The sequence below is a fragment of the Podarcis erhardii genome (assembly GCF_964252035.2).
Source record: "Podarcis erhardii genome assembly, chromosome: 8".
In the NCBI taxonomy this organism is placed as follows: Eukaryota; Metazoa; Chordata; class Lepidosauria; order Squamata; family Lacertidae; genus Podarcis; species Podarcis erhardii.
The window spans coordinates 78607280-78632385 of record NC_138499.1 but is presented as its reverse complement, the minus strand read 5'-3'; the positions used below and the strand labels follow the sequence as shown (position 1 = coordinate 78632385).

At 43.8% G+C, this 25106-nt stretch overlaps 1 protein-coding gene and 1 long non-coding RNA gene across 4 annotated transcripts in view; one reads left to right on the top strand and one right to left on the bottom strand.

The window, feature by feature from the left end:
• The window catches only part of ANKH (ANKH inorganic pyrophosphate transport regulator), a 127712-nt gene that overhangs the window by 37538 nt on the left and 65068 nt on the right, over window positions 1-25106 (top strand). The gene's annotated exons all lie outside the window — the stretch shown is intronic.
• LOC309348171 lies at window positions 64-5731 on the bottom strand. 2 transcript variants are annotated; one of them, XR_014159264.1, is made up of 3 exons: window positions 5646-5731; window positions 4607-4796; window positions 64-270 (listed from the first exon to the last, which is right to left on the bottom strand). It is a non-coding gene; the product is annotated as an uncharacterized lncRNA (long non-coding RNA). The 2 variants fall into 2 exon arrangements; XR_014159265.1 differs by lacking the exon at window positions 5646-5731 and having other exon boundaries at window positions 4607-5017.

The following is a 25106-nucleotide window of genomic DNA, read 5'->3' as shown; positions in this document are numbered from 1 at the left end:
ATCCCTTGTTGAATTATTTCACCTCCACTCTGTATACGTAACAAAATACATCATGTCCTGATGTTCTCGCACGGACTGTTTATTCCACGCACACCTCTCATATCATTGACTCTTGCTGACACAGCGCAACAGGGGGACATAGGGTAAGGTTTCGTCTCATTACAACCAGGTGTGCAGTATGTTGTTTTCACATAGGGCGTCTTAATCGCTTAAATGTTCCCAGTATTGTGTGGTGCGTTCTTTAGAGATGACTGCGCCCATGCTGATATTCTAAAAATGGAAAACAAACAGAAAAGCACAAACTGTGTGCACCTTACTGTAAGAAATGGCAGTATTAATTCCTTCCATTCAAATTCTGTTCAGTTACTGTGGATTAGTCAAATAGGCAAAGTTGCCGCACCTAGTTTTTTTTTTGGGGGGGGGAAATAAAGAAAAACAAATTATTCCCCCCCCCAGGCACGGGGCTGGGACGGGGGAAGCCCCAGCCCCCAGAACAGGCTTGCGGATATCTGCCCGAAGCCCGGGGCACGCTCCGCTGCACGCCCCAGGCTTCGGGATGCAGGCTGCTGTCCGCAAGCCTAGGGAGCCCGGTGGGAAGTCGCACCGGGCTCCCAAGGCTTGTGGATAGCTTCCTGAAGCCTGGAGAGCGAGAGGGGTCGGTGCGCACCAACCCCTCTCGCTCTCCAGGCTTCAGCGAAAGCCTGCATTCGCCCCATAGGACGCACACACATTTTCCCTTCATTTTTGGAGGGCAAAGTGCATCCTATAGGGCGAAAAATACGGTAGTTTTCAAGGTTTCTAAACTAATCCTAAATGCTAGAAAAACTGGGTTATAGGTATACCAGAGTGACTCAGAGGTTCATTTTGTACGCCGAGTTGCCCCCTAACCTTGCAGTGTTGGGAAAATCATGTGCTCTGTACAAAACCCATGACACTTGCGAAACTATGGACTGGAAACATTGGCTCTTAAAATATGGGTTGAAAATAATGGATTTTCAGGGTGTGCCTGGTATGTTATCTGTTTGTCCATATCTTCTGACAGGATTGATTGATTTTAAGTGAGGAAGAATGAGCTATGTCAGGTATAATGCAGGGCATTCATCCTGTATTGCCTTTGTTGACAGCCTTCCTGGACCTGTATGCCAGAGGTCAAGGTTGGTGGAGGAATGCATACAACTTGTACCTTTGTACGGTAGTCTACATTCCAGCTACATGAAAGCCAAAAGTTTGTGGGGACACACACACACACACACACACACACACACACACACACACACACCCCTTCATCCGTCCAGGCAAGCAAGAGTCATCACCACAAGGACACATTTCAACAAGGCAAAATCAGCTGAAGTAAATGGAGCCGGTCCAGCAATGGGTGTGGCTTGGGGAGAGTTCAGAGGGCTGACACAGAGGACTGAGGGCCATATTTTGACCTCCCATTCTGAAGTTCCCCATTCCTAGGGTTTATTCGTTGTTGCTTTCAATCAAGCTTATAAATGGCCACCTATGGTGAGCTGGCAAGGTAAAAGGTAAAGGTAAAGGTACCCCTGCCCGTACGGGCCAGTCTTGACAGACTCTGGGGTTGTGCGCCCATCTCACTTAAGAGGCCAGGGGCCAGCGCTGTCCGGAGACACTTCCGGGTCACGTGGCCAGCGTGACATCGCTGCTCTGGCGAGCCAGAGCCGCACACGGAAACGCCGTTTACCTTCCCGCTGGTAAGCGGTCCCTATTTATCTACTTGCACCCGGAGGTGCTTTCGAACTGCTAGGTTGGCAGGCGCTGGGACCAAGCAGCAGGAGCGCACCCCGCCGCAGGGATTCGAACCGCCGACCTTTCGATCGGCAAGTCCTAGGCGCTGAGGCTTTAACCCACAGCGCCACCTGTGTCCCTGGCGAGCTGGCAAGGACATCTTCCTAAATCAAGAAAACAGTCACTTCTCTCCCTCTTCCAGGCCTTCTGTATGAATTTATTAATGCAAATGAGCTAGTAAAAAAATATAAAATCAAACCAATTACAAAATACAGTGATTGTTCAGTCGAGTTACCAGTACAATTTTGCCCCTACCAAGCCTCTCAATGCATTACTTTATGACTATATACAGTGGTACCTCTGGTTATGTACTTAATTTGTTCTGGAGCTCTGTTCTTAACCTGAAACTGTTCTTAACCTGAAGCACCACTTTAGCTAATGGGGTCTCCCGCTGCCGCCGCGCCGCCACTGCGCAATTTCTGTTCTCATCCTGAAGCAAAGTTCTTAACCCGAGGTACTATTTTTGGGTTGGCGGAGTCTGTAACCAGAAGCGTATGTAACCTGAAGCGTCTGGAACCCGAGGTACCACTGTAATGAGAATTTTTATTAAGAATTTAAACATAGCAAGTTATCAAAACACATCATCTTCATTCTTCCCCCCATTTTTTTCTCCTTCCCCCCCTCCCCAAGAAAAACCCTCCCTCCCTCCCAAGACTTCTCTCATCTCCCCTCTCTGATTGTTCAACACCTGTTATTCTCTGCATATTGTAGAATTGTAAAGATCTTAAATTATCTGTCTATTATGTTAACAATAAAAAACTTTGTGTATGTTTATTCAGAACCTGCCAAGGAGTCCAATTCATATTGTGCTTTTTAAAAGTAATTTGTAAAAAGTTCCCATTCTTCTTTAAAGTCTTTTTTTTTAAATGTAGATCTTCTGTCTGTCTGTACTTCAGATATTGGTTGCTTTCATGAACATCTCACTGATACTTTGCTGTCAATAGTTTGAACCGTTAACCTTTTCGCCAATACAGCCGCTTTACTGAAGAAGCAAAGCTCTTTTGTAACTCTCATGAGTAAAAACAAACAAACCTCTCAGCAAGCGATGCTGCATGCCACATATGCGATAGCTTTGGGGTTTGGTTTAAACACCTATCCCACCACCCCCGGTGTTACGTCTTTCCCACCCTTTGACGTCAAATGCCTTGGAATAAAATTAAACATGCTTGCCGCAACCCTAAAGTAACATTTCTGCAAAACCACTTCCTTTCTTCCCCAGGAGTTTGTTGTATTTTGCTTGGCTGCCTCCTTCACTGAGGGATTCTATAGGCGAGAGGTCACTTGGGTTTCTGCTGTACTATTGATCACAACAGCTATCCTCTCAAGAAAGCTTGTCTTCTGTGACCTAAGAAATAGGTTTTTTTTATGTGGATGGTGATGAAGGCATTTTACCATTACACTGTGGAGAGCGTGCTAACTTATGGTCTGTGCGTGTGGTGTGGGAGCTGCAAGGCCAGGGAAAAAACAATGCTATCCAGGGTTGTAAAGACTGCAGAGAGAATTATTGGGTGCACTCTTCCCACCTTAGATCAAATCTATGCTGCCAGGTGCCATAAGAAAGCGGCAGAGATAGCACATGATAGTACGCACCCCGGAAATGATCTCTTTCAGCTTCTGCCTTCTGGAAGAAGGTATAGGGTTATAAAGGCCAGGACTAGCCGCCTGAAGTTTCTACGCTAATGCAATTCTGGTTCTAAACGCAGCATAAGGGGTCTCTGTAGTATAGTGTTTTTTAAAATGGGGTTTTAGAGTTTTTAGGGGGTTTTGAATGTTTTATGTAGTTTTGTAGTAGTTTTATGTAGCTTTTATGTAGTTTTGTGGTAGTTTTATGTAGTTTTAATGTAGTTTTATGTAGTTTTCAGTTTCATTGTTCCGCAAGGGACAATGACAATAAAGATATCGTATCGTATCGTATTGTATCGTATGAACCAAGTCAACCACATAAGGCCTTCTTGTTGAATATTAAATATGTCTACAATCCAGAGAGGGACACCACGAGAAGGGAACGTGAAACCCTGGTGACTGGATCCTCTGTTCTCAGATGTCCAGTAGAGTTATATCCATTGCCATATTGGCAGGGTTCAAAATTAGCAGGGGGCCAGGCACATTTTGCACCACAAGTTTTTCCATTTGCGAGCACCTCCAAAAGTCTAAGTGCCATTTTTTTGCGCTTGGCTGACACTCAAATGTATGTGCTTTGAAGCATTGAAATATTCGTTAAGGAGTTTAACAATAAAGAGCAGAGTGTTTTGAAAACATGTTTTAACAATTTCTGCTAAAAGTGTGATATTAACATGTCACTTATGCGAATTGCGTATTAATTCATGCTTATCAAAATACAGTGGTACCTCAGGTTACATACGCTTCAGGTTACAGACTACACTAACCCAGAAATAGTGCTTCAGGTTAAGAACTTTGCTTCAGGATGAGAACAGAAATCGTGCTCTGGCGGTGCGGTGGCAGCAAGAGGCCTCATTAGCTAAAGTGGTGCTTCAGGTTAAGAACAGTTTCAGGTTAAGTATGGACCTCCGGAACGAATTAAGTACTTAACCCGAGGTACCACTGTACCCACAAATTCTTGAAACATCTTCACAGCCCCAGTACTGATCTTAATTCAGAATGTAGAACTGGAAACCAATTAACAACACTGTGCTTACTGGCTCTCAAGATGAGCCATTACTGTGTATTTTCCATATATTGAGAATAAATAACTCCTGTCAATTTTTGAAATGAATTTACATATAAGGCAATTTGGCTAAATGGTTACATCATTCTTCCAAATGCTTCTTCCACATACCTTTTAGTCGATCTATCGTTTATGAAGAATAGAAAAATACGTGCAGAATATTTTTCTCCACCTTTACTAATTTTAAATGCAGTTTATTGGCAACCATGCCATCTTGCAGTCACAGGATACTTTGTTTTTTGTTTTTCTACCCGACCGTCGTTACTCATCATCTGTGCTTCACCATATGGCTCATTTTTCTCTGCATGGAAAGTGATGCATTTCAAGGGATGACATTGGATAAGGTAGTTACCATGAAATATTTTGTTCATTGGTTTAGACAAATGATGTCAGTTTCTCTGTTTCAGGAGGAATAATACTCTTACCCCACACCATAAACAAACCATTTCGACCTGATAAATTGATTTAAATTAAGTACAGGTATGATTTTAGCGAAACTATTGCTCAGCATCTGGGGTTGGGGGCGTTGTTCAGTTGCGTCCAGCAGAGTACTGTCTTGTCCCCCATACTTTTTAACATTTATCCTTTTGGTGCTTTTTAACATTTATCCAAAAGCACCAAAAGGAGATTTGGAGTGAGAGCTCCAGCTCTCTGTTTCACCTAAATTAGGCAAGGTAGACCAGGAATTAAATGTTGTTTGGAAGCCGTGATGGGCTGGATGGGGGCAAGCGAATGTTAAAAGGTGCGCCTTTCACTTGCATTATGCTTTTATTTGTTTGTTTATAAAAGTACAGTGGTGCCTCGCAAGATGAAATTAATCTGTTCCGCGAGTCTCTTCCTCTTTTTGTCTTGCGAAGCACGGCTATTAGCGGCTATTAGCGGCTTAGCAGCTATTAACGGCTATTAACGGCTTAGCGGCTTTAAGAAAGAGGGAAAAAACTCGCAAGAACTCGCCAGACATTTCGTCTTGTGAAGCAAGCCCATAGGGACATTTGTCTTGCGGAACGACTCAAAAGACGGAAAACTCTTTCGTCTAGCGAGTTTTTCGTCTTGCGAGGCATTCGTTTTGCGGGCCACCACTGTACCGGTATATCAAAGCACTTGACAGCAACCATTCCTTTATACAATAAGACCATGTGTAAAATAAAACCTGAGATTGATGACTGAATTGCCCACATAAGCTTGGTGGCATATAAGAGATTCCAGGAGACGGTTGAAGGTTAAAACAGAATGCATCTCCTGAATTTCTGTTGGAAGAGTGTTCCATACAATCATACAGTTGGAAGGGATACCAAGGGTCATTTAGTCCAACCCCCTGCAATGCAGGAATCCCAGTTAAAGCATCCATGACAGATGATCATCCAGCCTTTGTCCAGTGTGGGAAGCATGATCCTTTGCAATTCTCCAGTGCATGTCCAGAGAGTGTCGCCAAGTGTTTGGTGATGCAAGTCTCCTTGCAGAGTTTATGAGCGCAACCAATGGCTGGTCTAGTTGCAGCAAAAATAATTGTTGCGGGACATATGCTCTCTATGAAACTTCTTTGGATGTAAGTTTTGATCAATTTCCCTTCACATATTGGGGCATTTAAATTAATGTCCACTTCTCTATACATTGGTAGATAGGAACATGCACGAATACAGTTTTTATCCAATTATGCCATATCTTTACCAAAGACATCCAGTGGTGCCCCGCAAGACGAAAAACCCGCTAGATGAAAGGGTTTTCCGTTTTGGAGGCGCTTCGCAAAACGAATTTCCCTATGGGCTTGCTTCACAAGACGAAATGTCTTGCGAGTTTTTCCGACTTTTTTTCCCTTTCCCTCCCCCCTTTTTCTAAGCCGCTTATCTGCTTATCCGCTAAGCTGATAAGCCGCTAAAAGCCGCTAAGCCGTCAATGGGCTTGCTTCGCAAGACGAAAAAACCGCTAGACGAAGAGAATCGCGGAACGGATTCTTTTCGTCTTGCGAGGCACCACTGTACCATACATTTCCATGTATAAGACAAGCTTTTGTCAGCTAAATCATCTCAAAAATTGTGGGTCGTCTTATACATGGATAGCATATAGTGGTGATGGGGGATTGGTTCCTGCTGTGAGCAGCAGATTGCCAGCAGTGATTGCGCTGTTGATTGGTGTCTGTGACAAGTGCTGCTTTCGATTGGCTGTTGCTGTGGCCAATGGGTGGGTGTTTGGCAGCTGCTGTGGGCAGGGAATTTATGGCTTCTGCGATGCGTCCGTTGATCAGGCTGGTGAGCAATTTCCATTGTTCTCCACCCAAAAAAGCTCCACAACTCTGAGAGCAATCCTCCCCCAAAAAAGTTCAACAACTCTGGGCAATTCCCCCCCCCCCCATTTTTTGAATTTTGAGTCCCCCAAAATAGGGGGCGTGTTATACATGGGAAAATACGGTACTTCAGCCTTATCCAGTCCAGCATTTTCTATTGAAAAGCAGCCAAACAAGCATGGGATACACAAGAGGAACATTAAGTTAATAGCCTTCACTTCTTTCTCCTCATCATCTGGTATTCGGATGCCTCTGAACATGGACGCCGCATTTAGGTAATTGTTGTTGATAGGCATCCTTTAATGTATCTGATCTTCTTCTAGTCCTGTCTTGTGGCAGCAAATTCCATTAGTGAATTATGTGATGTGCAAAGGCTTCTTACTGTATCTTACTTTCCATTTCTATAGAGTCCTTTCGAGAGGGAAGAAACCTCATGGCTTTTCTTTAGTCAATAGACAGATGTGACTGCTAGTGTCTACCTGTTCATTTTAAAAACACTTTTTTTTTATCCGACATGTCCTCAGAGTGGCATTTGTAGCCCACTCTCCCTTTTATCTTCACAACCACCCTGTGAGGTAGGTTTTGCTGTGACAGGTACTCCTACTTGAAGTAGAATTATTGAAATTAATGGACATGAGTCATGACTGACTTAGGTTCATTTATTTCAGTGGGTCTATGGTGCTGTTTTCCTAGAAAAAGAGTGCCTCCCTTGTTCTCTTATAATGACAGTGGCACCCACCTGAGAGGTGCCAGAACTGAGTTCCAGCAAGTTCTGACTGAAGAAAAAAAAAGCCCTGATCTACTCTTGAGTAGAACTTAGCTGAAAACAAACCAGTGATTGACCCAAGGGTCTGCAACTCCCAGTAGACTTTAGTCATGATCGCTGAGGTTGTTGGGAGAGATATTTCAGCCACCCCTGATCTAACTGCTGCACCACGCTGCCTATTATTACTTTGCTTTCCAGTAACATCTGACACCTTGGCCAGCGACACAGACATCCTCAGCGTCAGTTCCCATTAGTGTTAGCTCTGTCGCTCGCAGAAAATGCTTAATCCGTTGCGCTGTTGTTAAGTTAATTTAATTTTGCCGCCTGACGTAATGTTGTTAAGTGTAGAAGTACTTCCCAGGATGCCTATTAACAGTGTTTGATAAGGGCGACAGCTGCTTTGAGCGGGAGAGGACAACGAAAGGGGCACTACAGGGACATCCTGGAATCACAACGTCAGTTTTAAAGTTGGTGCAATAACGTCTACCTTCTGATTGCTTTCCTTGGCTTGGTTGCTGATGGACCCATGAGATGACCACCCTCATAATTGCTCAGCACCAACATACTCCTTCTGGAAAATTGCCAGGTGGAGTCCTTCTTTGATATTGTACCATTTCAGATGGGCATCTGTTCTTACCAGAGAGCCAGTGTGGTGTAGTGGTTAAGAGCGGTAATCTCGTAATCTGGGGAACCGGGTTCGCGTCTCCGCTCCTCCACATGCAGCTGCTGGGTGACCTTGGGCCAGGCACACTTCTCTGAAGTCTCTCAGCCCCACTCACCTCACAGAATGTTTGTTGTGGGGGAGGAAGGGAAAGGAGAATGTTAGCCGCTTTGAGACTCCTTTGGGAAGTTATAAAGCGGGATATCAAATCCAAACTCTTCTACCACCGACCTGTCCTGTGGATTGCATTGTAAAGCAGAGTTGTGCACCGCAAGCCATGAGATCTATTTATTTTTCCACCATGGTGGCTAATATGAAAATAACAATATTGCACAGAAACACACAACAAATGAATAGCTGGAATGAATCTGAATAAAGTGTGTAAGGGGCAGTGAATTAATGTGAAATTAGAGGGGATGGGTAGTGCAAAGATCTTGACTCTAGCTTTCCCCAGAATAAAAGCCGTTTCCAATTTGCTATTTTTGGACAGGCTTCATTTATATGTCTCTGACACTTAGCAGGCCAAGTGTGAATTGCTTTATTCCTCCTTGACCCCCTCCCTTTCCTGCTCTGACAACTGATCAGCTGATGCTCAGCTGTTATTGACCCTTTACTTTCTTCAGCCATGAGTGATTTCCAGCTCCCACACATAATTCATGGTTCAGTGGGTCAGCCTATATTAACCTCTGCACTGATACCAACATCTACCCTGCCTCTTTTCAGGGTAGAGTTCAGCTAGCAACACAGCTGTGCATATAGACCGATCGTTAATTCATAAATTAATTCTGTAATTGGCGCATTTACAGTCAATACATCTTTGGTGTAGATTGTGGGTTTGTTACAGGGGGAATCAGCATGATAATTCTGGGCAGGAGTTGGACGTTGGATGTGCACTAAATGATCAAATTTTATACCATCAATAAATCTCTGGGAATGTGCTCTGAGACAGCCCAAATTCAGTGCTCATCATTTAAATTGCCCATTCTCGGAGCTGCTATTTTCTGCGCGAAAGTGCCATATAGATAGCTACCTGCGTATTTTCTTCCCAGGGATAAGTTCAGTTGGGAAAAATGCTCAGGGAGAAAAAGTTAACCTCTGACTTTTCCAGTGCAGTGGTTGTGCTATGATTTTGGTCTTCCTTCTCTCCATAGTTGCTTTTAACTTACTCTTTTTAAAGTAAAGCCCTGGAAGATTTTCATCCTCACATCTCATTTAGTTGTGCCCTGGCTGGGGTTGTCAGCCCATGTGTCTAGGCCTGTGCTATTTCAGCTTGCATGTGGGAGTTCTCATGAAAAAGGAATTTTCACACAGAGAGAATTAGTGTGTCAGGGAGAAGAAGGAAGCTCATCTTCTTGATATCTAGCAGGGTGGAATTTTCAGACACAGAGTTGCCAGTACAAAATGTTACAGCTCAGATACAGGTTTACCACTTCAGCAACTAACTACAGTCGTACCTTGGTTCTCAAACGCCTTGGTACTCGTATGTTTTTGCTCCCAAACGCCAAAAATTCAGAAGTAAGTGTTCCGGTTTTCGAATGTTTTACGGAAGCCAGATGTCTGACGCGGCTTCTGCTTGAGTGCAGGAAGCTCTGGCAGCCAATTCGAACGTTTTGGAAGTCAAACGGACTTTTGGAACGGATTACGTTCGAGAACCAAGGTACAACTGTACTAGGTCAGAGTCGCAGCATGGTTGCTGCTGTTTCACATGAGCACAGGAACACAGTAGCAAGAATGCACCGCTGTATCACTCCCAACTTGGACAAACCATAGTGAAGGAAAATAAATTCAGATGTACCCAATTTCTCTGAAGGAGATGGCCCTGATTTAATCTTCTGACTGAATAGTCCTTCTTTGTTCCGCAGAATTGTGAGGGGTATGCCAGCTATTAGGACAAGACCAGGAGAACATCGTGAATACATTAAAAGAACCATATCCATATCTATGGAAGATTATTCCCTAGAACAGTAAAGGTGCAAACAGTTAATCAGACATACTCAATAGACCATCGGATATCTTTCTTGATCAATGGGACCTCACTTCTGACAAGGAATGGAGACCCCGTTCCTATATGAGCCACCTTTTCTTATACCCTAAATTTTGTCAGCACCACCTTCTTGGGGCCTACATAAGTCATGATGCTACCCTTCATCATTTGATTGACCACAGACCCCAAATCTTCTCGTTTTTGCAGACCCTTGAAACTGGTTGTTCCTCATTTTCTGTCTGCCTGAAAGGTTGACTCATCTCTTGTCTTCCTCCGTCCTCTACTTCGCCCAAGAAAACCAGCGACCTACTCTGAGTAATGCCCCCACGTGTTCACTTTACCCCATAAACTTGCAGTCTCAGTTCCCCATTCTTGTGTGAACATCCATGTTCTCATCACATGTACCCAAACGTGCAAGAATATTCTTGCAATCTCCGTTAGTAATGTTTTTCCAGTCTTGTCCTCTCCCTGCCCACCCCCCAATCTCAAGCATAAGCAGTTTTCAAAAAACCAGATCAGCATATCAATACAGCTTAATACAGGGGTCATTGAGGCCTTCCCCCTAAAAGCTTGAGCTGCTGGGAAGGCTTCAAAACACCCACACCTACAAAACCGTTCTTGACCCCCCACCCCACCCCAAGATGCCATAACTGTTTCTCAGTCTTTGTGCTTTCTCCGCGAGCAGCTTGTGTGGGAGAGGTGATTATTTTCTGTGATATAAAAAGTTATTTCTGTCACTGTGTAGGCTTGGCTCCATCCATCACGCCTCGTTTTTTGTTTTGCTTTGCTGCGTCACTCTCTTCCCCGGTCCTGACTTAACAGTTGCATGAAGTGGGCACTATGCCCTTAGAATAACGCATTAACCTTGGCCTGGAGCAACATTGTCGGGACGTGAGTGGAGAAAACTGTCACAGGTTACTGTGTGCTTGAAGCTTTACGGTAGTAGAAAAGACTGTTTCTGAACGCTTCCTCTTTGCAACCACCCCACCTTAAAATAGATTACCTAGGAAAAGAAAATGCATCCAGAACGTGTAATTGCTTACACAGAAGAGATTTGAAGAAAGAGGCAAACAGCAGCTTCTGATGGAGTGGGTGATGGATGGACAGTTTTTGCTGGGGGGAAATGGTGCAATGGTTCAGATCTGAAATTGTGCTAATCGGGTTGTTTTTTTAAATGCATGAGAATCCCATTCACATAGCTCTCAAGTCATGCCCTACTGGGCCCTAAGATACACCACAAGACCTCTGCCAGAGAGGGGGGCAGAGGCAATTGTGCTGTTTAGCCCATATACAGAGCTGCCTTCAGATGTCTTCTAAAAGTCAGATAGTTGTTTATTTCCTTGACACCGGATGGGAGGTTGTTCCACACATCGTTCGAAACGCCCATTGTCCTAGGCGCATTTTGCAACAGGGAATCTCATTAGCACGAGCAGTTTCTGAGCTCTGGGCGCAGTACTCTGCCTAAGATTTCAGATTAAAACTGCAGAGTGGAAGGAAAGGAGGTCCTTTTTCTGCCTCCCCACTTCCAGCTGCTCTCTGAAGACTGGAGAAGAGATCCTCTTAAGAATATTAGAGGGTTGGGCAGGGGAAGGACTGGGCCATGTGAAAAATGAACACAATATTTTACCTGCAGTTCCTTCATTTTCAGCTTTGTATTCTTGTTATATAAAAAAGCGTGCCTTGACATTCCATTGTTGAGCCCATAACCTCGGCTTAAGGTGCCATCAAGCTCTCAGCCTTCATATCTCAGTTTCTAACACTTGGTTCCACAGGGCGGGTGCCACTACCAAGAAGGCCCTCTGCCTGGTTCCCTGTAACCTCACTTCTCGCAGTGAGGGAACCACCGGAAGGCCCTCGGAGCTGGATCTCATTTCTCCATTCTGCCACAATTCTACAATTTAGATTATCCCCACACACCCAAATGAAATGTGATTGTCTTGTTTTCCTTCTTGCATTAGCTAACTTTTTATTGACCTTGCTTAGTGTGGGGTTGGGGCATATGAAGGCATCGTTTATAAGAAGTTAAATTTTCCTAAATTAAAAATCTAGACTTGGCTGTCTCTTCAGTTTGTCTGTGGATGCTTTCTTGATCCTCAGGGCAGTTGGTGCCAAAAATATGTTTCCTAGATGAAGAGCAACATGTTTGGGGGATCAAAAATATCTTGAGTGCTCTGAAAAGGAACAGGAGTATGTCATGTTTCAGATTTGTCATATCAGCCTGATAGGTCTTGTGCAGTTCTTCCTGAGCAAATTTATTTGGAAGAGAGAGAGAGCAAAAGGAGTAGATAACCTACACAACAGCAACATATTCCTATTTTTCTCCTCCAGACTTCCTGTTGCTATAGAGACACAAAGAAGGGAGAAGCAGCAGAGGGCAAATTAAGACTGTGGTTTAACGCAGTAGTACTTCAGACATGAAGCACAAGGCAGATTATATACTGAAAGCTTCAGGCGAAAAATATTCATTTCCTGACCTGCTAGGGCATTTGTGATAATTTAAAAATGTCTTCGAACACTTAAAACTATCAAGATTGTAATGGAGGGTCTGTAAAAGTGGTTCATGGATTACTTCTTGACTGTGGGTTTTATTTACTGTGTTGGTTGTCAGAAAATTGATGCGGGATGGCCTTGTCTCTTTACATCTATGGAGAATGTGGCAACGACAGAACAGTTTGCTCCAGAAGCTTAATAAGTCGTAAGGCAGGGTACAAAAGTTTTTTCTTTTCTTTTTAAAAGTGGATTCAGACAGCCCAGGCCTTAAGCAAGGAGCAGTACCACTCTGCGTCCCTCCAGATATCTGAGATTCTTCCCTCACCCCAGTGTCTCTTTCAGCTTTATTTAGGAAAAATAAGTTGTTTTGAAAGACTCCCATAAACTACCGTATTTTTTGCTCTATAGGACTCACTTTTTCCCTCCTAAAAAGTAAGGGGAAATGTGTGTGCGTCTTATGGAGCGAATGCAGGCTGTGCAGCTATCCCAGAAGCCAGAACAGCAAGAGGTATTGCTGCTTTCGCTGTGCAGCGATACCTCTTGCTGTTCTGGCTTCTGGGATTCAGATTTTTTTTTTTCTAGTTTTCCTCCTCCAAAAACTAGGTGCGCCTTATGGTCTAGTGCATCTTATAGAGCGAAAAATACGGTAGCATCAGTGATGATCTAGTTCTTATGATGGGTCAGGAAGCAAGGAACAACATTCCTTGCTTCTCCCCTGGGTGCAATAGGCATTCCACTGTACTCTGCTGTAGCCACTAACTGCCACATAGCAAATACTGAGCCAATAGCTCACTCTCTCTCTGAGTTGTCAGGTGGTGCAGAGAGAAAGGGCCTGGGTTGCCTTCAGACTTCACTGTTTTGCACGTAGGATCAACACCCATATCAGTAAATGTGCGTAGGCTCAACAAACCCACTTTTTAAAAAAGCAAAACAGACTTTTGCAGTAAGGAAAGTGATGGGGAGAAGTGCCAGAAAGTGTGAGATGCTGGAAGAGTGACGGGAAATTGTACAACCTCAATGCAAACAAATTAGGGTGAATACAAAGTTCAGGAGTGGATGCCGTAAACCTCTGCGCAAGCTTTGTGAAAACAAATTGGGTTGAATGCTCAATAAACAGGGCACATCTGGAAGCAAGCTCCCGGCACCCACATGTAGGAGCTGAACAGTTTCAAAATCCCATCCTTGGCAGCAGAATTAAAAGCAAAGAAATTAGACAGTGTCCAAGCTATGATAAAAGATGACTCTCCCCATCTTACCCCTGCTTAACAAAGAATCAGGCAGCAACTAAAGGGACCCCTGACCATTAGGTCCAGTCGTGACCGACTCTGGGGTTGCGGCGCTCATCTCGCTTTATTGGCCGAGGGAGCCGGCGTACAGCTTCCGGGTCATGTGGCCAGCATGACTAAGCTGCTTCTGGCGAACCAGAGCAGCGCACAGAAACGCCGTTTACCTTCCCGCCAGAGCGGTACCTATTTATCTACTTGCACTTTGACGTGCTTTTGAACTGCTAGGTTGGCAGGAGCAGAGACTGAGCAACAGGAGCTCACCCTGTCGTGGGGATTCGAACTGCTGACCTTCTGATCAGCAAGTCCTAGGCTCTGTGGTTTAACCCACAGCGCTACCCGCATCCCCATAGTTAAGATAACCTATGGTTTAATGTGCACACTGTTGAAATTGTGATGCTTTGTCCCTCCCCCAGTCCTGATGCTGCCATGCCAGAGAGAAACATAGTCTGTTGTAACTTTTGGGTTCTTTCTCTCCAAACAAACTGCAGCCAGTGGTTTGGGGGAAGCAAACCATGAGCCTGGGTTCAGAAGCAATTTCAAGCCCAAACTATGGCTTGCTTTTACCCAGCGTGGCAGGAGCAAAGCACAGGCAATTTCAGCAACAGGGAAAAGTACTGCTCATTCACATTAAGTCATAGTTTATGCAATCTTTTCAAAGGGGGAGATTTAAGTATGTACTTACTGAAATCAGTAGGACTTAAAAGGCACCTAACATGGGCAGGTTATAATAATATAATAATAATAATAATTTATAATTTATACCCCGCCCATATGGCTGGGCTTCCCCAGCCACTCTGGGCAGCTTCCAACAAAATATTAAAATACAGTAATGCATCAAACATTAAACACTTCCCTAAACAGGGCTGCCTTCAGATGTCTTCTAAAAGTCTGGTAGTAGTTGTTCTCTTTGACATCTGGTGAGAGGGCATTCCACAGGGCAGGTGCCACTACCGAGAAGGCCCTCTGCCTGGTTCCCTGTAACTTGGCTTCTCGCAGTGAGGGAACCGCCAGAAGGCCCTCAGAGCTGGACCTCAGTGCCCGGGCTGAACGATGGGAGTGGAGGCCTCCTTCAGGTTGGATTGGGTCCCACATATTGAAAGTTCCAGGCTTGAATTTGCCTTTGCTAGGACTCACCAAAAAAGAGCACATTTCTGCAAAGTTGTGTGCTCCGTTTAACTTTTCGTTAATGAAGTATTTAAATCAAGGCTCTATCCGATCCCACAGATAAAGCCAGAAACATTTTCACTGTAGCTTTAGTAGTCCAGTAGTCTTCATAATATGTACATATAGAAGCATCTGGAAGGAGCAAAGCCAGAATTGCTTTGATTCACAACTTCCTCCAAGTTTAAGGCCAATGAGAGACTCTTACAAGAAGGCATCCTTTTTGTCTGGGTTGAGTTGGCATAAACAACAGAAAAGTACAACTGCCTCCCTCCGTCTAGAGGAACTGAAGCATTTTGCCCGGCAAAAAAAAAAAAAAAAAAAAAAAAAAAGATTTAAAATTAGAAAACACATTAATGTACCACAAAAGCCTCAGAACAAATTCTTATTTAACTCCACCTTCGTGTCGGTGGCAAAACATCCTGGCCACACAAACCAAGAGAGCATCCTTTGTGGAAAAGCTGGCTTCAGTGGCGATTACTCACAAGTCCAAACAAAATGATTGATTTTGTTTTTCAGTTTTGATCCTCCACTCCTTCAGTCTTCAAAAGAGAGTGGCTTATTCAACTCCCATTGCTTGTTAAGTATATAGGATGACTGGGGTTGCTATCTTGCCAATTTATAACTGTTTAGACCATTTTTTAAAAAAAGTTTATTTTAAATACCCCCCCCCCCCGCCGCCGCCGCCGCCTCAAAAAACACCACCACCACCACTCACTTCTATTTTGATGTTTGGCAATGTGGAGACTGCATATATAGAACTGTGAAAGCAACCAGTGGTTGCCATATGCTATGGAGCTGCGTGCGCTTAAAACCTATCCAAAATAATGGGACCATTTGCACATAACAACTAATCAAGATTTTAGCTGGTGGAATTGGCAAGTGTATCTGAAAAACGCTCTTCAATGTGCTGCTTTGAACAGATATTTCAGTATGATGTGACTTTTATGTAAGGAACAGGACACCGAAAACTTAAAGGAATATGCAGTTTCTGAGTCATTTATTTAAAGGCATTCATGTTTACGGGAAGATCTCAGGAGCAACAGACTCCAAGTTTGACAAATTCTTAACTAACTACCCTGATTTAATTGCTCCAACCCTAGGCTCATCAGACAATGCAGTAAGCCAAAAGCAAAGAACCCACAGATAATTGGGAGCTGTTGCGCTTATCTTTTCCACTTTCAAATAAGTGACCTTGGATGGAAATTGGATGAAGTTTGCAGAGGGAGATGGAGTCTCAGATTTACTGCAAAGGCTCCTCGTATTAAGATGATCATTTTCAAAATGTGTGCACCACCCTATGCCAGTCTGATTTCATTGCAGCTTGCAATCTCATAAAATAAATGTGTCTCGCTGAAACAAGAGTAAAGCAGCAGAATGCAGAAAGAAAACCAACTGACATCTCTAAAAACTCTGAGTAATAGCCTTAACCAACTGCCTAATAAAAAGCAAGGAAGTTGCCAGTTAGGTCTCCTTTAGCAGGTATCAAGAGCCAAAAATGCCATACGTTTGTCATGACCCACCTGATTGCTTCCACCCATTGTTATGGAAGATCATGTAGCTGAATCACCCAGAGATTCTTGCATGGGGAAGACCTGATCATTTGAGAAAGCAATCCCAAACAAGCCTTTGAACTGCGTAACCAACAATGACAACAGAAAGTGCAGTACTAGACAGCAACTGTGGCTCTGTGGTCAATATCCTGTTGACGGTGAGATGTATTATAGCTCTTATCCTTGCTGGCTTTGTTGCCATGGATACAAGAGTCTTAAAAAAGGGGTGATAACTGGGGGGGACATGATGTTCTAGGAAACACAGATGGATTTAATTGAGTTAGTGTCTCGGCATCCAAAAGTAACCCAGGCTGATTTCTCAAACAAGTTTGCACCTGTTCTCTGGCTACATTGGATGACAAATAGCAGTCAGGACATCTACCCACAACCATATTCCCAGGAATATATCTTAACAGAAGGGCAGAAGCTGTAGCAAGCTATTTTCAGCACAGCAAATTTAAGTCAGTTGTGGAAAACAACACACCTGCATGAAGACTCCAGTATCAATAAGTTATTATTATTATTTATCAAGTTGCATACCACCCTTCATCCGGGGACCTCAGGGCAGTTCACAGCATGAAAATACAAGATAAAAATGTAAAATAAATAATGAAAAACAAGAACAAAACAAACCAATAAACCACCTGCCCCAATGCTTTTAAAAGGGTATAGGACAGGCTTCCTCAGCCGCGGCCCTCCAGATGTTTTTTGGCCTACAACTCCCATGATCCCTAGCTAGCAGGACCAGTGGTCAGGGATGATGGGAACTGTAGTCTCGAACATCTAGGGGGGCGAGGTTGAGGAAGCCTGATATAGGATGTTCATCAACCAGAGGTCTGGTTGAGGAGGAACGTTTTTGTCTGGCACCTAAAGGTGTATAGTGAAGGTGGCAGATGAACCTCCCTGGTTCCACAAACGGAGCCACTGCAGAAAAGGCCTGTTCTTGTGTTGCTATCCTCTTGGTGTCTCATGGAGGGGTCACACGAAGGAGGGCCAAAGATGATGATTGTAGAGTCTGGGTCTGTTCATATGCGGAAGGACAATCTCTGAGGTATCGCGGTCCCAAACAGATCACCTTCCTTGTTCTCTTAGAATGGCAATGGCACCCACCCGAAAGGTGCTGGAACTGAGTTCCGGCTGGGGGAAAAATGCCCTGTAACTATATGGTTAGAGCATGGGTAGGCAAACTAAGGCCTGGGGGCTGGATCCGGCCCAGTCACCTTCTAAATCCGGCCCACGGACAGTCCAGGAATCAGCGTGTTTTTACATGAGTAGAATGTGTGCTTCTATTTAAAATGCATCTCTGGGTTATTTGTGGGGCATAGGAATTTGGTCATTTCCCCCCCCCCAAAAAAAAAATATAGTCCGGCCCCCCACAAGGTCTGAGGGACAGTGGACTGGCCCCCTGCTGAAAATTTTGATGACCCCTGGGTTAGAGTGTTGGACTAGGACCTGGGACAGCAGGCTTCGAATCTCCATTCAGTCATGAAGCTCACTGGGTGACCTTCTCTAAGCCCAACCCAACTCAGTGGGTTCTTCTGACGGTGACATGGGGAGGAGAACGATATATACCACCTTGAGACCCTTGGAAGATAAAGGTGGTTGGTATATAAATGTAATCAGTTGTGATATATAAAAATAGCTATACAGTGGTACCTCGGGTTAAGAACTTAATTCATTCCGGAGGTCTGTTCTTAACCTGAAACTGTTCTTAACCTGAAGCACCACTTTAGCTAATGGAGACTCCTGCTGCCACCGCGCCGCCAGAGCATGATTTCTGTTTTCATCCTGAAGCAAAGTTCTTAACCTGAGGTAATATTTCTGGGTTAGTGGAGTCTGTAACCTGAAGCGTATGTAATCTGAGGTACCACTGTATATATTAAATAGCATGACCCTTTCCACATTGCCACATTACCTCGTGAGGCAACAGAGCCTGCAGTGGTGGTGTTGGTGAGATGAGAGCATGAGAGCCAGTTTAGTATTGTGGCCAGAAGACCGAACTCTGAACTGGGAAGGCCCTGGAACAAAAAAAAACCCCTCACCTGTTCCACAAACTTTCTAACTAGCCTTAAGTTAGCGTTCGTGTTCAGTCTCACATTTGCAGAATGGAGATAATAACATTCTCCTGCCTCACAGGGTGGCTGTGAGACCTCCGACAAGATAACGTTTGCAAAGTGTTTCAAACAGTCAGGAAAGAATGCTATATACACACTTCAGTATTATTATTCTGCAGCGACACCAAGGATTTATTTGGTTCCAGCTGTAATTTCCAAACAAGTGTTAGGTGATCTTTAAGCAACTCAGGAAAACGTTCCTTCTTCATTGGCAGAACACCGCATTTGTCTAGTTGATCCCAGATAAGGAGGTTTTGCAAACAGACTGTCTGGCAGTGCTTCGCAGTCAGAATTTAATTTCCTCCAAAGATACTGCCTGAAATCCCCTTTGAGAGTACTTCAGAGACCCGAGGTTGTTTTCCTGATAAGTATATTGGGGTATTGTTCAGTAATTTCATATAGCCTCATACCTTGACAGCCAACTGTACTAGCGATTTCTTCCATATGTGCCTTCAGTTACATTTAAAGTCGCTGTAAATAAACGCTGAGGAGTAATTGCTCTTATTATTTAGACGCTTCAGGAGATCTCTGAGTGTATCCCTTTGTCCTGAAACCTTAGGAGTCAATGCTATAATTGTAACAGGTGACTAGCCAGATGAGTTGAGGCACATGATGGAAAAGAGTCGTCATGCGCACTGCAAAAGTATGATTCCTCGCTGTCTTGTTCCCTTCACCCCTGGTGTTTACTATATTTAACCCTGTCCTACTTCTTATCAAGGCAGAAGGTGTCTAATGCCAAAGGAATATGAATGGTACATATTTTTCTTTTTTCTTCTTTTAAAAAACCTCTTTTAAAGAAGTAATTTGAAGAGAAAAGATAAGTTTGTAGCTTCACACAAAGAGCAGCCAGTGTGACAGTTCTGATATGTTGCAGGACTCTGCAACTCCTGTCATTCCTGATCACAGGCCACGCAGACTGCACTGACAAGAGCTGTGAGTCCCAACACCACCTGTCTATTACCCCTACTTTGCACCAGCCTTCCCTGACCTGTTTAAAATCTTTCTGTGGGAAATAGAACTATTTGTGAGTTCTAGTTAGTGCGTGAAGGGGTTAAGAACACAGAGTTAGATTCCTAGACTCATCTAGGTCACACCTACTATTTCTCTGATAAAGGAGGTAACCCATCAGGGAGAATGTGTCTTAAGCAAGCTCAGGGCGTGCGTTTGAAGCTATCTGTAATTTCTCCTCAAGAGTATTCTGCCTATGTACTCCTTGCTGCTTGGATAAATTCATGAATCTGCCTTTGAATATGTAAGTAAAGCATTTTAAACTTACCTATCAGTATGTGGTCTGTTCATTGCAAGATGGGTAGAAGGAGGCAAGACCTGTATGGGATAAAAACCTCTAACAGCCTTTTCTGTGAGCTGCCCTGAGACCTCCAGGTATAAGGTGGTATATAAATTACAACACCACCACCACCAACAAGAACATAATATACAGCTGCTAAACTTTGATGAGCTTACACTCTGCTACTGGGGGCTCTTTCCTGCTGGAGAGTAAGTTCAACCCTGTGTTTTGAATCTATACAACCCAGCCAATTCTTTTATTATTATTCACCCCACACACAAGGGTCACAAGGATTCAAATTCTCCCTACACACACTTTCAAGCCCATGTTGTTGCTGCTCCCTACTCCAAGGAGCTTACTTGTAATCATTTATTAAGAACTTTTTGACAGTGCAGCGGACTCCCTCGAAAGGTAGTGGACTTTCCTTCCTTGGAGGTTTCCAAGCAGCGGTTGGATGGTCACCTGTCAACGTGTGATCTAGTTGAGATTCCTTCATTGCTGTGGGTTGGACTAGATAACCCTTGCGGATCCCTTCCAGCTCTACAATTCTATGATTCTGTGCTTGTTTCCCAGAAGAAGAAATATGTCAACACGCATCTTTTGTAACACAGCCATGGACAGGTGGTATAATTGTGGTGCTTTACAGTAAACAGATTGGGATGCAATATCTTCTTCATAAGGATAAACGTGCCATTAGGGTAAGCAATGATTACTTGACGTTAAAGTAATAGCATTATTCATACACAGGTTATTGGCACGATAAAGCAGAAAGAACTTCAATTATGCAGTAGAACGAGTTGTAAACAGCCATAGTTAGCATGCATAACAGAAGGGAAAGGGAGAGTGAAAGCACATGACAGTAGCTGGATGGTAGACACATGTCTCCTGTTCTGTCGGTAAGGAAGCCATGTAATTAAGACCTTTCCCGTTCCTAATGGGCTTCGTCCAAAAGCCTGCCTCAATGCCAGCCAGTGTGTAGGCGTTAAGACCTTGCAAACCGAAAAAGGAAAGGAGGAAGGCCTAACCATAATGTGGATAAAGACAGATAAACATCTATAAAAAGAGAATTTGAAAACCATGACTTTCAGGGAGACGGGGACCCATGGAGCTCTCAGGGCTGCAGCATGTTGTACTCCTTGACCCTGCTGATTTATAGGAATAGATTAGTTCCCGAAAGAGAGGAAAAGTGGGTTTACAGGGCTGTCGGTGGTTACCAAGATGGTGCAGGGTGAAAAATCCCTCTGACTGGAATCTTGTACCTAAGAGGGGGCGGTGTGGGGGGTGGGCAGGCCAAAAAGGCAGGCATTAGAACAGTCTTCATTCTCTGTGAAAATTGTGCTTAGGAGAAACAATATGAATAAAATAAAGGAGTAGCTAAGCTGTCTTCCTTCCTGTGGATAAATAAGCCTGTTTGCTTTAGAATGAATGTATCCCTCTTTGCTTTTCTGTGATTCTGAAGTAAGAACATTTCCCAATACAGGCACCTTAGTTGTTGTTGTTGTGCCTTATTCTTCAGTTGCACAAGTTTAATGGCCTGCTCCTTATGTGGGTAAAGTATGTAATGTATCAGAATGCAGTTTGAGTATTAATTCCAGGAACCCACCCACATGGTGTGGTTCAAAAAGATCCACAGAATACTGGGCCTGCTGTTAGCTGAAAGCAGCAGTCTTGCATCCCACTGACTTGGTGGAGTTCCATGATGCTTGGTAAGATTGACTTCCTTGCCTTCCTTGTTTTCTAGGCAAACAGAATAGAAGACTTGTGATACGTTGCTTAACAGTGATATGCTGTTTAACAGGAGCCAGTGTGGTGTAGTGGTTAAGAGTGGTGGACTCGTAATCTGGTGAACCGGGTTCGCTTCCCCGCTCCTCCACATGCAGCTGCTGGGTGACCTTGGGCCAGTCACACTTCTTTGAAGTCTCTCAGCCCCACTTACCCCACAGAGTGTTTGTTGTGGGGGAGGAAGGGAAAGGAGAACATTAGCCGCTTTGAGACTCCTTTGGGTAGTGATAAAGCGGGATATCAAATCCAATCTACAGGCTATAGAATCATAGAGTTGGAAGGGTCCAAACTCCTGCAATGCAGGAAACTCAGCTAAAGCATCCACGACAGATGGCCACACAACCTCTGCTTAAAAACCTCCAAGGAAGGAGAGTCCACAACCCCACAAGGGAGACTGTTCCAGTGTCAAACAGCTCTTACTGCCGGAAAGAGTTTCCTGATGTTTAGTCGGAATCTCCTTTCTTGGAGTTTGAAGCCATTGGTTTAAGTCCTACCTTCTTTCTGGAGTGGGAGAAAACAAGCCTTCACCATCTTCTATGTGACAGCCCTTGAGAATATTTGAGGATGGTTATCATATCTCCTCTCAGTCTCCTCTTTTCCAGGCTAAACATACCCAACTCTTTCAACCGTTCCTCATAAGGCTTGGCCTCTAGACCCTTGATCATTTTAGTTGCCCTCCTCTGTACAAATTCCAGCATGTCAACTTCCTTCTTAAATTGTGGTGCCCAGAACTGGACATGGTATTCCAGGTGTGGTCTGACCAAGGCAGAACAGAGTGGTACCATTACTTCCCTTGATCAGAACACTATACTTCTGTTGATGTAGCCTAGAATAACATTTGCTTTTTTTCTTTTCGTTTTTTGCTGCTGCTATTGCATCATAGTGTTGACTCATGTTAAGCTTGTGGTCCTAGATTCTTTTCCACATGTACTACTAGGCTATGGGCTTTTGCCCCTTGCTTCTTCCTTTCCTTTCTTTAATTATCAAGTATAGATCATTAAAAGAATAATGCCAATATTTGAAATAGCAAAGATATGTGCCCAGGACTAAAAACCCAAACAACTCTTACCTCGTCTGTGTTTAGGGATGCTTCAAATAACCATGATTTAATGTTTTGATGAGAGAGCTGCACATTTTCTGTGGCTGAACAGGTGACTGGATGTATAAGATGTGTAATGCAGAACGATGAATCATCTGTGTTATAGAGACATGTCTGTGCTTTCCAAAGGAGAACGTGCTACCCCATGAAGCCGGTTGCAGATAATATGCACACAGTGGCTAACAATTATGTGCAAGATGTGCAGTGAAGTCTGTGGTGTTCAAATATGATTCAGATCTCCATTGCATTGCCTAGAGAGAGATGACTGCTTTTGAATGGGAAGCATGACATGCAGTTAAGCCCAATGCATTCGCCAACAAGTTTTGGAGATACATCGCAAAAGCTACATCTGCGTTTGCAGATGTGCCCCCAACATGTAATGCCTTGTGCAATGTAGGGATATATGAAGAAATGGATAGGTTTTGCACATTCCTATTGTAGCATTTGCCAGTCAATACCTCTTATGTCTTTCAATATGCTTTTTTTGCGCGTCATTTTTCTTCTTCATAAATTCTTGTTGCACGTAAGGATCCTTTACCCGCAGAGAGCCAACTGCAGGAACATACAGTGGTACCTCGCTGACATGGGGAGGAGAACGATACATACCACCTTGAGACCCTTGGAAGATAAAGGTGGTATATAAATGTAATCAGTTGTGATATATAAAAATAGCTATACAGTGGTACCTCGGGTTAAGAACTTAATTCGTTCTGGAGGTCCGTTCTTAACCTGAAACTGTTCTTAACCTGAAGCACCGCTTTAGCTAATGGGGCCTTCCACTGCCACTGCGCCATTTCTGTTCTCATCCTGAAGCAAAGTTCTTAACCCAAGGTACTATTTCTGGGTTAGCAGACTCTGTAACCTGAAGCATCTGTAACCTAAAGAATCTGTAACCCAAGGTACCACTGTATTGAAGTTAGAGAGCTTGTCTTCATACTCCCTCTCCTTGAGAGCAGATATTAGACCGTGTGTGCATAGGAGCGGACTTTAGTAATATGGCTATCTTTAGTAATATGGTGCCCTGTGCGAAGCCAAAATTTGGCACTTCGAAATGGATCTTCTCAATTTTTCGCCCTCTTGGCTTGGTGCCCTGTATGGGGGAACTGCCCACACCTCCCTAAATTCAGCATTAGAAACTGAGATATGAAAGCTAGGAGCTAAATGGCACCTTAAATCTAGGTTATGGGTGCCGCAACAGAATGGCAAGGTACACTTTATTTATAACCAGAATTTAAAGCTGAAAATGAATGAACTTCTAAAAATCCTATGTTCATTTTTCACATGGTCTAGTCCTCATGTGAAGTCTGCAAAAAACCCAACACAAAGCCATGCTTCCCCTGCTCGTCCCCCTAATATTCTTAGTATTCTCCAGTCTTCAGAGAGTGGCTGAAAGTGGGGAGGCAGAAAAAGTTCCTCCTTTTTTTTCCAGCAGTGGCAGTTTTAATTAGAAATCTTAGGCTCAGTACTGCGCCCAGAGCTTAGAAACTGCTCGCTCTAATGAAATTCCCTGTTGCAAAACATTGCTAGAACAATGGGAGTTTCGAATTCTTTCTATATTCTATCTTCCCATTTAACACCCCCCATACCCTTAGGAAAGAAAATGGTGGACTAACACCACTTTGCTTTCTACGGTCTTGAGTTGAGGATCTGTCCTTTGGTGCTGACGAATTGTTTGGTACGAGAAGACAACCCTGTGGTGACAAAAAAAAAGGAGTATCCCAACACTAAAAGGGGTTTCCAAATCTCTTCATCAATTCTCCTCACCACCAGAAAGCCTTTTATCAGGAAAGCTTTTGTCCTTGACGCCAACCAGTATCATTTTGACCCCCTTTCGCTTAGAACACCTGAGTTATTTCTTCATTACATGTTGATGTGGCAGCAGTTTCTGCCTTTCAGTTGCTTTTTCTTCTTCACCACATAGTAGAGCAATTTTTAAGGGCCTCTGTGACTTGTACCCATCAAATTGCAAAACGCGAGACTGGGATTTATCCTTGGTCCTCTCTAAGCTTGCATACATACCTCTGGCCTTCTGTTGTCTGATCTGAGCCATCTTGTTTTTCTGCGCGGAAAGTACAACAGCTCGGCAGGCCTGTTAACTGTGTAACAACCCACTTCTTTATATGAACGGAGACAAGGTCATAGCATA